Below are 13,764 nucleotides of genomic sequence, written 5' to 3'. Positions count from 1 at the left end.
CTATCTATCTATCTATCTACCCACCCATCCATCCATCTATCTATCTATCTATCTATCTATCTATCTATCTATCTATCTATCTATCTATCTATCTATCTATCTATCTATCTATCTATCTATCCATCTATCTATCTATCCATCTATCTATCTATCTATCTATCTATCTATCTATCTATCTATCTATCTATCTATCTATCTATCTATCTATCTATCCATTCGTCCGTCTGTCCATCTGTCCGTCCGTCCGTCCGTCCGTCCATCCATCCATCCATCTATCTATCTATCTATCTATCTATTGATATATTATTATGGACCAGAGCAAACCCTCTTAAAATCAATTAAGAAGGTAACTTAAATCCTTACTTTCTCTTATTTTAAAGGTAAGTATAAGTCATTGCGTTCCAGATGCAATTCAATCAGTCAAACTACTTGACTTTAAGAAAAACACTCCTTATTTGTATTACAGTTAAAATACAAGCAAAATTTAAAAAAAGACTTGGCTTAACTGTAATTCTTCAGACTAATTAACTATTATCAATTAACTGTTCCAATACAGTAACATCCCCTACATATGCCCTTGGCAAAGGCAAATTCAGTGAAACAAATTGTCTCACATGCAATACTAGCAGCAGGAAGAGAACCCCCAGCTTTTAGCCACAACAGAGAGAGGAATAAAAGCTGCACATCAAATTTAAGATGCCAGGAACTGCAAAAAGCTAAAACTAAAAATCCTGCTTTTGTGATAGCTTCACTCCACCTATTCTAGCTCTTCTATTATTCCAACTTTAAAAAAACCCAAGGTCTCACAAGCTGTTTACTTCTTGGCTCTGAGCAGACGGCTCTTCACCTCTGTGTCAACTTTTCCTCAAAAAAAAAATAGAAATATACTTTTTATTGCCACTGTATCAATCTGTCTGTCTGTCAATCGATCTATCTATCTATATCCTTTTGTCGACATAGACAGACAGAGTGAGAAAGCACGAGATGCAAAGGAGGTGAGAAGCAGAACAAAAAGCAGACAATTGGAGACTGGGATAGTGAGAGACAGAAAGGAGCAGATACTGATTAAGTGAGATGAACATGGGGAGTGAGGATGTTATACATACCATTCAACATCCCTCAATGAACTTTCACAATCCCTCTCTCTCACTGTGTGTGTGTGTGTGTGTTAGAGAGGTTTGCTAAAGTATCAGAACCGAGATTGAAGCATTATGTAGACTCTCACAAAATACAAAGTGAGCACAACATTTCTCACTCTGGGGATCCACACAGTATGAGGATTAATAGTTTCCAGGCTCATCATGAATTACTCTGAGTTCAGTCACTCAGTTCCCCTATCTCCCAAAATCACAACCTGTCCAGTTTCTTCCCAGCTCCCTCCAGCTTAATCATACCTTCCCCAGGTATGAAATGAAGTGAGGAGCATTCTTTGTGGAATTGGAAGGTGAGTGTGGAGGCTGCTTTAGAGAAACCAGACAAAAGTTACCCAATTGAACCTAAATTTACTAAACATTTGAAAAGTTCCCCACCAAGCCACTCACCACCTGGACTTGGAAATATACCGTCGTTCCTTCACAGTCATTGGGTCAAAATCCTGGAATTCCCTCCGTACCGGCATTGTGGGTCAACCCAAAGCAAGTGGACTGCAGCGATTCAAGAAGGTAGCTGATCACCACCTTCTCAAGGACAAGTAGGGATGGGCTATCAATGCTGGCCAGCCAGCCATGCCCAAGTCCAACAAATGGATTAAAAAATACTCAGAGCCGCCTCTCCCTATCTTTCATCTTCCCTCAATCCACAGCACCCAGACTCAGGATACGCACACAGAACACAGAACACAACGCTGCAGTTTTATAGCTAAAGTCGGCACAAATTTAATGCATAAACAGTGGCACATAAGTTTATCACACAAATGGCCGTAGGTTTGTATCATACAGTTGAAAGTGAGTTTATCAAACAATTGAACAGAAAATCCCTACAACAGTAAACCAAAGGGCATCCACAAACAAAAGTTTATTTTAAATTTTAATATTGTCCTTACACAAGTGAATGCAAATTTCAGAAGCAAATTAATTTTGGTCTCTTATCCAATTGAACCTAAGTTTACATAACATTTGAAAATACGTTTACTGCGCAGTTTATCAGAAAGGGTAGTTTGTACTGAGCAAAGAAACTGTCCTCCAGAACAGGGGGTGATGGTGAGGGAGGGTAGTCAGTGAAAGAATTGGGCAGTCCCCCATAGTATGGGGTAATGGTGAAGAGGGCACTGAGTGAGGGAGTTGGGCACAATGGTGAGGGCAGGCAGTGAGCAAGATAGATCAGCAGTCTAACTGGATCCAGATGGCGATGATGAGGGAGGTCAGTGAGTGAAGGAGTTGGACAGTCAATATGGTCCTCCACTACATGGGGTGATCATGTCGGTGGGGGGGAGCAGTGAGTGATGGAGCTGGATCTCCACAATAGAGGGTGATGGTGAAGGCAGTCAGTGAGTGAGGGAGCTGGGAGCTGTGGACCTCCACAGCAGAGGGCAGTGGTGAAGGAGGAAACTGCGTGAGGGAGTTGGATGTTCGAAACAGGGGGTGATGGTGAGGAAGACATGGAGAGAGGGAGCATGAAATGACACTGAGGAGTGCCACTTAGCCAGGGAATATGATGAGAATTGTAGGCTCCTCTGCACTCAGTGTCAATTTATTTCACAGCACAATTCAATGCAATTATGTGCAATTTATGCGAAAGGATAGCTGACAGCTCACTGCTTCCACTGCCTGATCTCCCATTGACACTGTGGATGATGCAGACTTCAAATGGCGCAGACATTGTGCAAGATTCCTGCTTGTTTCCCCTTTTCGATTTCAATGGTAAAAAGGGAAGTCATCATCGAGAAGACCATAAGAGTTGCTCTCTCATTCGAGACAGAGAGAGATGACTGGCTGGTGACGGTGACCAGGCCTCAGGGGAAAAGTTGCAAAGAAGAGTCCTTCACGGTAACCTCAGTCAATGCAGGAATTGAACCTGTTGGCATCTCACTGCTGTCCTGCCAACTGATCTGTGGGTAGCAAGCACAGTGCGACTTTGGAGTGACAGCTCAGTTTGATATGAATAATTTACATCAATATTTGCAGAAAAATAAAAACAAAGAGAATTGCTTAGGATGCTGTGGCCTTCCACAGCCTTCCACAGCCAAATGATTACACAAGCTGTACAGTTAGTTCCCCATTCGAGTTGAGCAGTATTGCTTGCGTAAGTTAGTCTTGTCTCACGACATTCAATGAGACTGGGTCAGGAGGGGTAGGTGCAACTAGCATTACTCAAAACACCTCATATTTTTGAAAGCTGCTTTTGGCAAAATAATTTTCTGCCATTTCATGCACCAGACCGACCCTCAAAATGCCCCCAGAGGCTGAGATGTCTCAGAGTAGAGAGTGGGAAGGTTTCATCAGGAAGGGCCTATGCCCAAAACGTCGATTCTCGTGCCTGATCTGCTGTGCTTTTCCAGCACCACCCTCTCAACTCTGATCTCCAGCATCTGCAGTCCTCACTTTCTCCTCCCTGAGCTGCCTCAGAGATTGGCACAATTTGATACTCTTTTAATAGTACAAGACTCTTGTGATGTTCACATTGTCCAGATGTCATTGTCAATATTACTTTGTTCACTCTGTTTGCAGATGTGAATTTCAACATTATTCTGTTGGCTTTCCAAAACTACCCTTGGACGTGGTTTATGTCCTGATATTGTTCAAAGTAAATAACTAGCGTTGTGTTTGGAGAACAAGTGTGGGGAAAGGATGTCCACAACACCACTAAGCAATAATATATTCTGAATTGATGTGCAGTACATCTTGACTAACTCATATCAATTGTAAAGAAAAGAAGCAGACACAGTGAATTTGGGCCCTTGAACTTTCCCCAACTTTCATTCTGATTGAGGTTTGAAACCAACTGTACTACTACACACTCACTCCATAACATTTATCCCTCTCGTAATGAGTTCATCAGGAAAGCTAATGGAATGTTGACCCTTATTTCAAGGGGATTGGAGTACAAGATTCGAGAAGTCTTGCTACAACTGTGCAAGATGCGGGGAGAGTCAAGATTAGAGTGGTGCTGGGAAAGCACAGCAGGTCAGGCAGCATCCGAAGAGCAGGAAAATTGACATTTAGGGCAAAAGCCCTTCATCAGGAATTTCCTGCTCCTTGGATGCTGCTTGACCTGCTGTGCTTTTCCAGCACCACTCTAATCTTGACTCTGATCTCTAGCATCTGCAGTACTCACTTTGGCCACTTATAGAGGACTGTGAGCCCCTTACTGTTCCCCTTATTTAAAGAAAGCTATCACTTCATTGGAGGCAGTTCAGAGAAGGTTCCCTGGGATGTCTTATGAGGAAAGGTGAAACAGTTTAGCTTTCACTGGTGTTTAGAAGAATGAGAAATGATCTCACTGAAGCCTATAGAGGTTTGACAGGTTCAATGCTGAGAGGATATTTTCTCCTCGTGGGAGAGTCTAGGACGTGACGGCAAGGTCTCAGAATAAAGGGGTTCCAATGAAGACTGAGGTGAGGAGGAATTCCTTCCTCAGATGATTGTGAGTCTTTGGAACACATTTTCACAGAGTTCTTGTGCACCTTCAAGGCTGAGATCGATAGATTCTTGGTCAGTTGGGGAATGAAGGTAAAGGGCAGGAAAATGGACACGAGGAGCGTGGGACCAGCCATAATTCTATTGAACAGTGAGCAAGCTTGAGGGGCCGAATGGACTGATTCCGTTCCTATGTCTTATGGTGTGAAAACTATTTTCTGACAACGCTGCATGCTATCAGTAACACCGCTCTCACTGGTTTCTGAAGTTAACAATTCCAAAGACCAGCAGACCTACTCCTTCCCACGACCAAATGAATAGAAATTCTTCCTCATCCTCATTGTAACTATGGGCCTATTGTCCTGAGTCTATCCTATTCTTGCTCTTCAGCTCCAGATGTCTTAACAACAAAACATCATTTTTTAATTTAGCTGTCACACATCTGATAAGATCACTTCTCACACATCTTAGCCGCGTAATCTTTTCTTTCTAAATAGTTGGAGATATCAACACTTCACCTGAGGAAGGAACAGCACTCTGAAAGCTTGTGATCTCAAATAAACCTATTGGACTATCACCTGGTGTCATGTGACTTCTGACTTTGTCCACCCCAGTCCAACACCAGCACCTCCACATTGTGCATAATCTTTGATCGTAAGGCGCACCCTTTCAGCCCTGGAACCAGCCAAATAAATCTTCTAGGAATGGTCTTCGATGTAAGTTGATCTCTTGCTAAATGAGGGACAAAGTCAACATAGTCATTGGGTATGGCCTCACCAGCGTCCCACAACAAATTTCAAAATTTGATATTCCAATCAAGCTTGTAACACAATCCACTATTCTGTTTGTCTCTTCCAAAATTTGCTGTGCCTTTATTTAAAAAGAAAAGCATTCATTTGTATATGGGCTACCTGACCTTTCTGTACCATAGCGGGATCATCACCAGACTGTTAATACACGGACGTAGTTAAAAATCATACAACACCAGGTTATAGTCCAACAGGTTTAATTGAAAGGACGAGCTTTCGGAGTGTCGCTCCTTCATCAGATGATGCTGTTGTCTGTCTTCAGTGATTGCTCTCTGTGGGTCAGGAAGCTGAGGATCCAATTGCAGAGAGTGGAGCAGAGACCTAGGTCTCAGAGTTTGGAGATTAGTTTAGTTGGAATTATAATGTTGAAGGTGAAGCTACAGCCAGTAAGTAGAAACATAATGTAGGTATCCTTATTCCAGATGTTCAAGGGATGAGTATAGGGATAGGGACACTAGGAAAATTGTTAGGGGGCAGGCTGGGAGGCTAGAATTGATGTGAACCATGACTAACCTCTCGAAGCATTTCATAATGACGGAGGTCAGAGCCACCAGGCGGTAGTCATTGAGGCACATGAGATTTCTTTCGGTACAGTGATGATATTGGTCTTGGTGAAGCAGGTAGGGGTTTTAGATTGTGGTAAAGAGACATTGAAGTTATCAGCTGGTCAGCACAGCATCTGAGTGCACAATTGGGCACTCCAAATGGGCCAGTCACTTTCTGTGGGTTAACTCTCAGAAAGGCTGAACTGATGTTTGCAGCAGTGACTGAGGGAACAAATGCATCTGAAGCTGTCTGGTCAGGTGACACCATTTTGCTGACCTTCTGTTTGAACTGAGCATGTAATGCATTGAGTGCATCAGGGAGGGATGCATTTTTGTCCGCTATTCTGTTCTGCTTCACTTTGAAGCCTGATATGTCATGTAGACCTTGTCACAGGTGTCCGTGTGGTTAGTTCGGGTCTCTAACTTAGTCCAGTGTTGCCTCTTAGCATCTCTAATGGCCTTCCAGAGGTCTTCTGTAAAGGTCAGAATCATCAGACTCAAACTCCACACACCTGGTCTTCAGGAGGCAATGGATTTCCTGATTCATCCATAGTTTCTGGTTGGGGAACTTACAGATTGACTTCTTTGGCATGTAGTCCGCTGCACATTTTCTAACGAAATCCATTTTGTTGTGGCATATTCATCCAGGTTGGCGACTGAATTCTTGAATTTGGACCAGTCCACTGATTCCAAGCAGTCCTGGAGAAGATTTCCACTGCCTCAGACCAGCATTATTTTCCGTACTGGTTCCTCAAGTTTCAACATCTACTGGAAAGCTGGGAAGAGGAACACAGAGTTGTGATCTGATTTTCCAAATAAGGTAAGAGCAGGGCCAAAGTTGGAAGCAACATCCATAAACGTTTCCAATTCCAGATGATAGAGGGAAGCAGCACCGAGTGGTGTACCGAAAAAAAAGTTGTGGATTGGGGCCCCAAGAAGGACTGGAATAAGGCAAGTTCCACAGATGCTGCCAAACTTGCTGAGTTGTTTCCAGCAATTTCTGTTTTGTTTTGGATTTCCAACATCCGCAGTTCTTTGTAATATTTTTGTTACAGTGGCAATGCTAAATGGCTCCCCAGTTAGTTTTCTGTTCGGTCTTTGTTCAAAATGGTTAAGATTGGGCATGCTGGGGACTTTGGTGACACATTGTGATCTATTCTGTCAGCTGTGACCTGAAGCTTCCTGTGTTGACCAAATAAAGGAGATGTTATAGTTGTCTCCAGACATACTGCACCACTATTACATCACATGTTTGTGTAAACATTTGGGAGTAGTTTACCTGTAAAACTCCATTGGCTGGAATCAGATACTGTGATCAAGTTTTGGTCAATTCATTGGCTGAGTGCCAGAGAAGTTTCTGGAAAGTGAGCTCATCTTGTGAAAAAAGTGAGCAGAACAAAGAATTCCTTGGGAGATGCCTTGGCGAACACATTTGAGATGAATCATGGACCAGATCAGAAACCCCCAACAAAGCATTGTAAGGAGATAGCCTACACTTTAACATAGAACATAGAAACTTACTGCACAGTACAGACCCTTTGACCCTCGATGTTGCGCCGACATGTGGAACCAATTTGAAGCCTATCTAACCTGCACTATTCCATTCTCATCCATATGACTATCCAATGACCATTTAAATTCCCTTAAAGTTCGGGAGTCTACTACTGTTGCAGACAGTGCGTTCCACGCCCCTACAATCCTCTAAGTAAAGAAGTTACCTCTAACATATGTCCTATTTCTATCACCCGTCAATTTAAAGCTATGTCCCCTCATGCTGGCCATCACCATCTGAGGAAAATGGCTCTCACATCCCACCTTATCTCATCCTCTGACTATCTTATATGTCTCAATTAAGTCACCTCTTAACCTTTTCTCCTCTAACGAAAACAGCCTCGAGTCCCTCAGCCTTTCCTCATAAAACCTTCCCTCCATACCAGGCAACATCCTAGTAAATCTCCTTTGAACTCTTTCCAAAGCTTCCGCATCCTTCCTAGAATGCGGTGACCAGAAGTGCGGCCACACCAGAGTTTTGTACAGCTGCAGCATAACCTCATGGCTACGAAATTTAATCCCTCTACCAATAAAAGCTAACACACTGTATGCCTTATTAACAACCCTATCAACCTGGGTGGCAACATTCAGGTATCTATGTACATGGACATTGAGATCTCTCTGCTCATCTACACTACCAAGCATCTTACCATTAGCCTTGTACTCTTTATTCCTGTTGCTCCTTCCAAAGTGAATCACTTTACTCTTTGCCGCATTAAACTCCATTTGCCCCCTCTCAGCCCAGCTCTGCAGCTTATCCATGTCCCTCTATAACCGGCAACATCTGTCAGTACTATCCACAAATCCACTGATCTTAATGTCATCTGCAAATTTACTAACCCATCCTTCCACACCCTCATCCAGGTCATTTATAAAAATGACAAACAGCAGTGGACCCAAAACACTTCCTTGAGGTACACCACTAGTCACTGAACTCCAGGATGAACATTTCCCATCAACCATCACCCTCTGTCTTTCAGTGAGCCAATTTCTGATCCAAACCAGTAAATCACCCTCAATCCTATGCCTCTATATTGTCTTCAATAGTCTACCATGGGGAACCTTATCAAACACCTTACTGAAGTCCATATAAACTACATCAATGGCTTTACCTTCATCCACCTGTTTGGTCACCTTCTCAAAGAACTCAATAAGGTTTGTGAGGCATAACTTATTCGTTTCTAGAAAGGACCCAAACATTGTACACCATGAGACCTGTCCTCATTTTGACCATTCCTGATGAAGGGCTTTTGCCTGAAACATTGACTTTCCTGCTCCTCGGATGCTGCCTGACCTACTGTGCTTTTCCAGCACCACTCTAATCTTGACTCTAATCTCCAGCATCTGCAGGACCCACTTCCATGCCTCTTCCTCAAGCTGGGCCATTCCCACGGTTTCAACAGCACATTTAGTCCCATGAAGTAAACTGCCTCTTGCGCAAAGAGGGGTTTTGTGGCCGGCATTGGCATTCCTGATGCCGTTTCACCCTTCCCACAGATCCGAGAAGATCAGATTTAACCTGGTGTGGAATCTTCACACTGGTAACTCTGTGAGAGCTGTCCCTGCAGTTGGGTGAGCGCTGCTTCTATAATCAAACAGAAACTGGAATAGTTTGTTATCCAGTGAAGTTGTAGGCTGGGTCTTGAAACCTCTCTTCCATGTTTGGACTGTTCTTTCCGCCAGACTATTGGACAATGGATGCAGCTGTCAGTACATGCTGATTGCCATTCGACTTTAGCAAAGCTCCCTGCTGGTAACTGAATGCCCGTTATCTGTGACAAAAATGTCCAGACGCTCACAACTTTTAAAGCATTGTCCCCACATTTGTCAAATTAACTTTATACACATCTAACCACTTTGAATGAGCGCGCACAAGAATAAAAAGCATGGATCCCACAAAAGGACTGGCACAGTCAACATTTAACTGAGTCCAGGCTTTACTTGGCCAGTCCAATGAGCATGGTGCACTGCTGGCAGGAGTGTTTGCCCATGTTGGCACTCTGGGTACTGCCCCACCAGCACAGCTGTGTCGGCATCCGAACCTGGCCACCTTGGCGTCAACATCGCCATTTTGGAAATCACAGGATGACGCTGGTGGAGCTTAGCCAGTATCTGACAGTGACCTTTGCTTGGATTAAACATGCCTGTTCCCCCCCATTAGTTTGCCGTTCTCAATGGTCATCTGGTCTCACCAGGTCCAGGAAGGATTCAATCCTGGTTGCGATGACCCTTTTATTTCCAACACCATCAGTTGTTTTTGCTTCACCAGGACAGGACCTTTTTTATATCCACAGTCCGTTATTGTCAGAAATGACCGAAAGGACTACACATGTCAGCACGACATCTCACTGGGGATTATTCAGTGCCACCACCATCAATGACGATAGCTGCCTTTTCACTTCCTGAAAGGCTACTTCTTGGCGACGTGACTATTGCAAGGCTGATCCTCTCTGAATAGCAAATCGAAGCTGCCAAGATGGAGGCCAGGTCATTATACAATTTTCTGTAATAATTCACCAACCCAAGGAAAGGCAGAGGCTCTGATACAGACATGGGAGCTGAGGAACCCTGGGTTGCCCACACTTTATGTTCAAATGTGTGTAACCCGGTCTTGTTGATGCAGTAGATCAAGGGGGTCACTTGCGGGGCCATGGAACACATTTTTTTCTTTCCGAAGGTCTTGGATGAACTTTAAATGCTTTTTATTGATCTTCCCAGTTATTAGCACATCATTCAGATAAATAACGACTTGGGGTAGACCTTGTAGAATGTTCTCTGTCGTTCACTGGAACGTTTCACCGGCTGATTATAACCCAACAGAAAGGCAGTCATGCGTATTGGTTCCACCCCTTATGGGTATTAAATGTAGCATATTTACAGGAATCCTTATCGAATCACAATGGCACATTTGCATGGCTTATATCCAACTTCATGATGAACAGTCCCCTGCAGTTTTGCATACAGCGATGGATGGATAAGTTATTTATCTGGCTTCAAAAATTGGTTCACTGTTTCTTTATAATCTCCACAAAAGCGAATTTACCCATCACAGGTACGGCCAGTGCTGCTCATAGGGCAAACTATAGTGGTTTGATGATTGCTTCAAAGTTTGTGAGAAGATTTGTAGCTCGGGTGCTCGTTGTTGTGGTTCTGTTCGCCGAGCTGGGAATTTGTGTTGCAGACGTTTCGTCCCCTGTCTCGGTGACATCCTCAGTGCTTGGGAGCCTCCTGTGAAGCGCTTCTGTGATCTTTCCTCCGGCATTTGTAGTGGTTTGTCTCTGTTGCTTCCGGTTGTCAGTTCCAGCTGTCCGTTGCAGTGGTCGGTATATTGGGTCCAGGTCGATGTGCTTATTGATTGAATCTGTGGATGAGTGCCATGCCTCTAGGAATTCCCTGGCTGTTCTCTGTTTGGCTGTTGTCCCAGTCGAACTCATGTTGCTTGTCATCTGAGTGTGTGGCTACTAAGGAAAGCTGGTCGTGTCGTTTCGTGGCTAGTTGGTGTTCATGGATGCGGACCGTTAGCTGTCTTCGTGTTTGTCCTATGTAGTGTTTTGTGCAGTCCTTGCATGGGATTTTGTAGTGGCCCTTTTGAACAGTGTCTTGATGCAACTTCTTTGTGTGTGTGTTGGGGTGGTTGCTTTCGTAGTTTAGGACTTGGTCTGTGTGTGTGGCTTTCCTGTATACCCTTGTGGTGAAATCTCCATAACAGCACACAAACCAACAGCCACTCTCAGACAACAACTCACCAGGTCGAAGAACCCGATACCCAGCATGAGCAAAACAATGTAGTGTACAGAAGCGCTTCACAGGAGGCTCCAAAGCACTGGGGATGTCACCTAGACAGGGGACGAAACGTCTGCAACACAAATTCCCAGCTCGGCAAACACAACCACAACAATGATTGCTTCACTTTCCAGTCTCATGATTTGTGCCTCTACTTTTGCACGGAAGGCAAATGGCACTGGTGGCGTGGACCTGTTTTACCGAGAGGCCTGCTTCCGCACTGTAGAGATCCTGTCCAACCCTCAGACTCTCTGTTCGACAACACTCCACAGGCCCTACCATTAACTGTGTAACGCTTGCCCTATTCCTCTTACCAATATGCACCACTTTGCATTTATCAAAATTAAACTCCATCTGCCACTCCTGACAAACCAGGTTTTCTATATTTTCATCCAAATCCTTTACGTAAATGACAAACGGCATTGGACCCAGCACCACTTTCTGTATTCGTCACAGGCCTCCAGCCTGAGAAACAACCCTCCACCCTTTAAAAGGTGTAAGTAGAAAAAAGCCAAGATCCCCTGACACTGCCTCCATCAGACACCCCCACGATAGGTACAGCACCGGGACAAACACTCTGCTCTTTAAAAACCGAAACTAAAGCTGCTTTCACTTTGTTAAACCAAAAAGACATTGTTACTCTGGGGAAAGACAGAAAGAAATAAACAATCAAAAACTGGCTCTCCCTGGACTCCGTCCCCACCAACCACTCATGGGCATGGGTCACAGGGGGCCAAAGTAAAAATAAACTCAAACAAATCAAGTGGTAAATGAACAGCATTGATTAGATTAGATTCTCTACAGTGTAGAAACTGGCCCTTTGGCCCAACAAGTCCACACTGTCCAGACCCATTCCCCCACCCTATATTTACCCCTGACTAATGCACCTAACACTGTGGACAATTTAGCATGGCCAATTCACCTGACCTGCATATCTTTGGATTGTGGGAGGAAACCCACGCAGACACAGGGAGAATGTGCAAACTCCACGCAGACAAGCAGGAATTGAACCCAGGTCTCTGGTGCTGTGAGGCAGCAGCGCTAACTACTGTGCCACCCCATGAGTGGAGTTATCTCCACTCAAAATCTTAGCTTGCTCTCTCTCTCTCATGGATGGTGACTGACCTGCTGAGATCTCCAGCATTGTTCTTTTCAACTAAATAAATAGATTCTCTCTGGTCTGTGGCTATTGGACACTCCTGGGGAAGGAACAACAATGGTTGAAAATTCAGAGGAAGTAACCAGCTCATTTCAACTAAAAATAACTTGTCCCTCACACTGACCCCCACCAAGAGCTTCTGGGACAGCAACAGTGCTGGACTAAAATAAGATTAGATTAGATTACATTACAGTGTGGAAACAGGCCCTTTGGCCCAACAAGTCCACACCGACCCGCCACACATCCATACCCCTTACCTAACACTACGGGCAATTTAGCATGGCCAATTCACCTAACCCGCATGTCTTTGGACTGTGGGAGGAAACTGGAGCACCCGGAGAAATCCACGCAGACACGGGGAGAATGTGCAAACTCCAAACAGTCAGTCGCCTGAGGCGGGAGGTGAACCCGGGTCTCTGGTGCTGTGAGGCAGCAGTGCTAACCACTGTGCCACTGTGCCGCCCACTAATAAAAGCCACCTTGGCTCAAAATTAGACAGCTTGTCAGTGGTGAGGTCCTGCAGCGAGGTAGATTTGGAAGTGTTGAGGTGGTGACAGAGCCCCACTCGACACCGGTTCAGAGGAGGAATGGGTCAGTGTTGAAGCCATTTGTCATTATGATAACTTACACGTCGTTGTGGACCAGGCGAATGAGGATGACAAACTTCATGGTGCAAGTAAAGTGGAGAAGAATGCTCCACAAATGCTTCCCGATTGATCGTGTCAAAGGCCTTTGTAAGGTCCAAGAGAGTGATATACAGCAATGAAAATCATGCCCCTCGGTGGCCAAACGCCACACTGAGACTCCGGGAGGAGTTCCTCAGCTACAGGGAGGAGTGAGTTGAAAAAGACCTTGGCGAGGAATTTTCTAATGTTTGACATCAGTGATATTTGGCTATAGTTACCACAGTCTGACATGCTCACTTCTTTGAAAATACTCCTGACTTTGGCATCTGGGAGCTCTCCAGGGATCCTCTCCTCCTTCCAGATAAGGCAGACCAGGGCATGCAGCTACACTGGGAGCTCAGTGGCTCCACACTTCAATGCCCCATTTACACCTGCAGCCTTGTCCTTAAGCTGGAGGACAGCCTGCTCTGTTTCATCCAGGGCTTGGGTATTGCTGAGCTTCTTGCATGTAATATGCTGCGGGAAGCAATTCAACAATTTAGACTGCACAGTACATCACATTCAACCTCGCCTTTTCTAGTGAGCAGATCTCCTGACACATCAGGCCTCCCTGATTGGGGCTGTTAACCTGGTCCAATTTGGGAAATCATATTCAGTGAGGTCCAGCAGGCTGACTTCATTCCAATCACTACCTTCCTTGCCCTCGCTGTCCTGAGA

The 13,764-nt window shown here is 44.6% G+C and overlaps 1 protein-coding gene across 1 annotated transcript in view; it reads right to left on the bottom strand.

Annotated features, from left to right (window-relative positions):
- Positions 1 to 1,858: 1,858 nt before the first annotated feature.
- Positions 1,859 to 13,764, bottom strand: part of LOC122554902 (uncharacterized) — a 51,450-nt gene continuing 39,544 nt past the window's right edge. The window contains exon 8 of the mRNA XM_043700291.2: positions 1,859 to 3,046. The gene's annotated coding sequence lies outside the window, so the exon portion shown is untranslated. The remainder of the gene's footprint in view (positions 3,047 to 13,764) is intronic.

The sequence above is a fragment of the Chiloscyllium plagiosum genome, unplaced genomic scaffold, assembly GCF_037043375.1.
Source record: "Chiloscyllium plagiosum isolate Xiang-an unplaced genomic scaffold, Cpla_swu_hap1 HiC_scaffold_12, whole genome shotgun sequence".
Lineage (NCBI taxonomy): Eukaryota > Metazoa > Chordata > Chondrichthyes > Orectolobiformes > Hemiscylliidae > Chiloscyllium > Chiloscyllium plagiosum.
The sequence above is the reverse complement of the archived record's forward strand: the minus strand, read 5'-3'. Positions and strand labels throughout refer to the sequence as shown.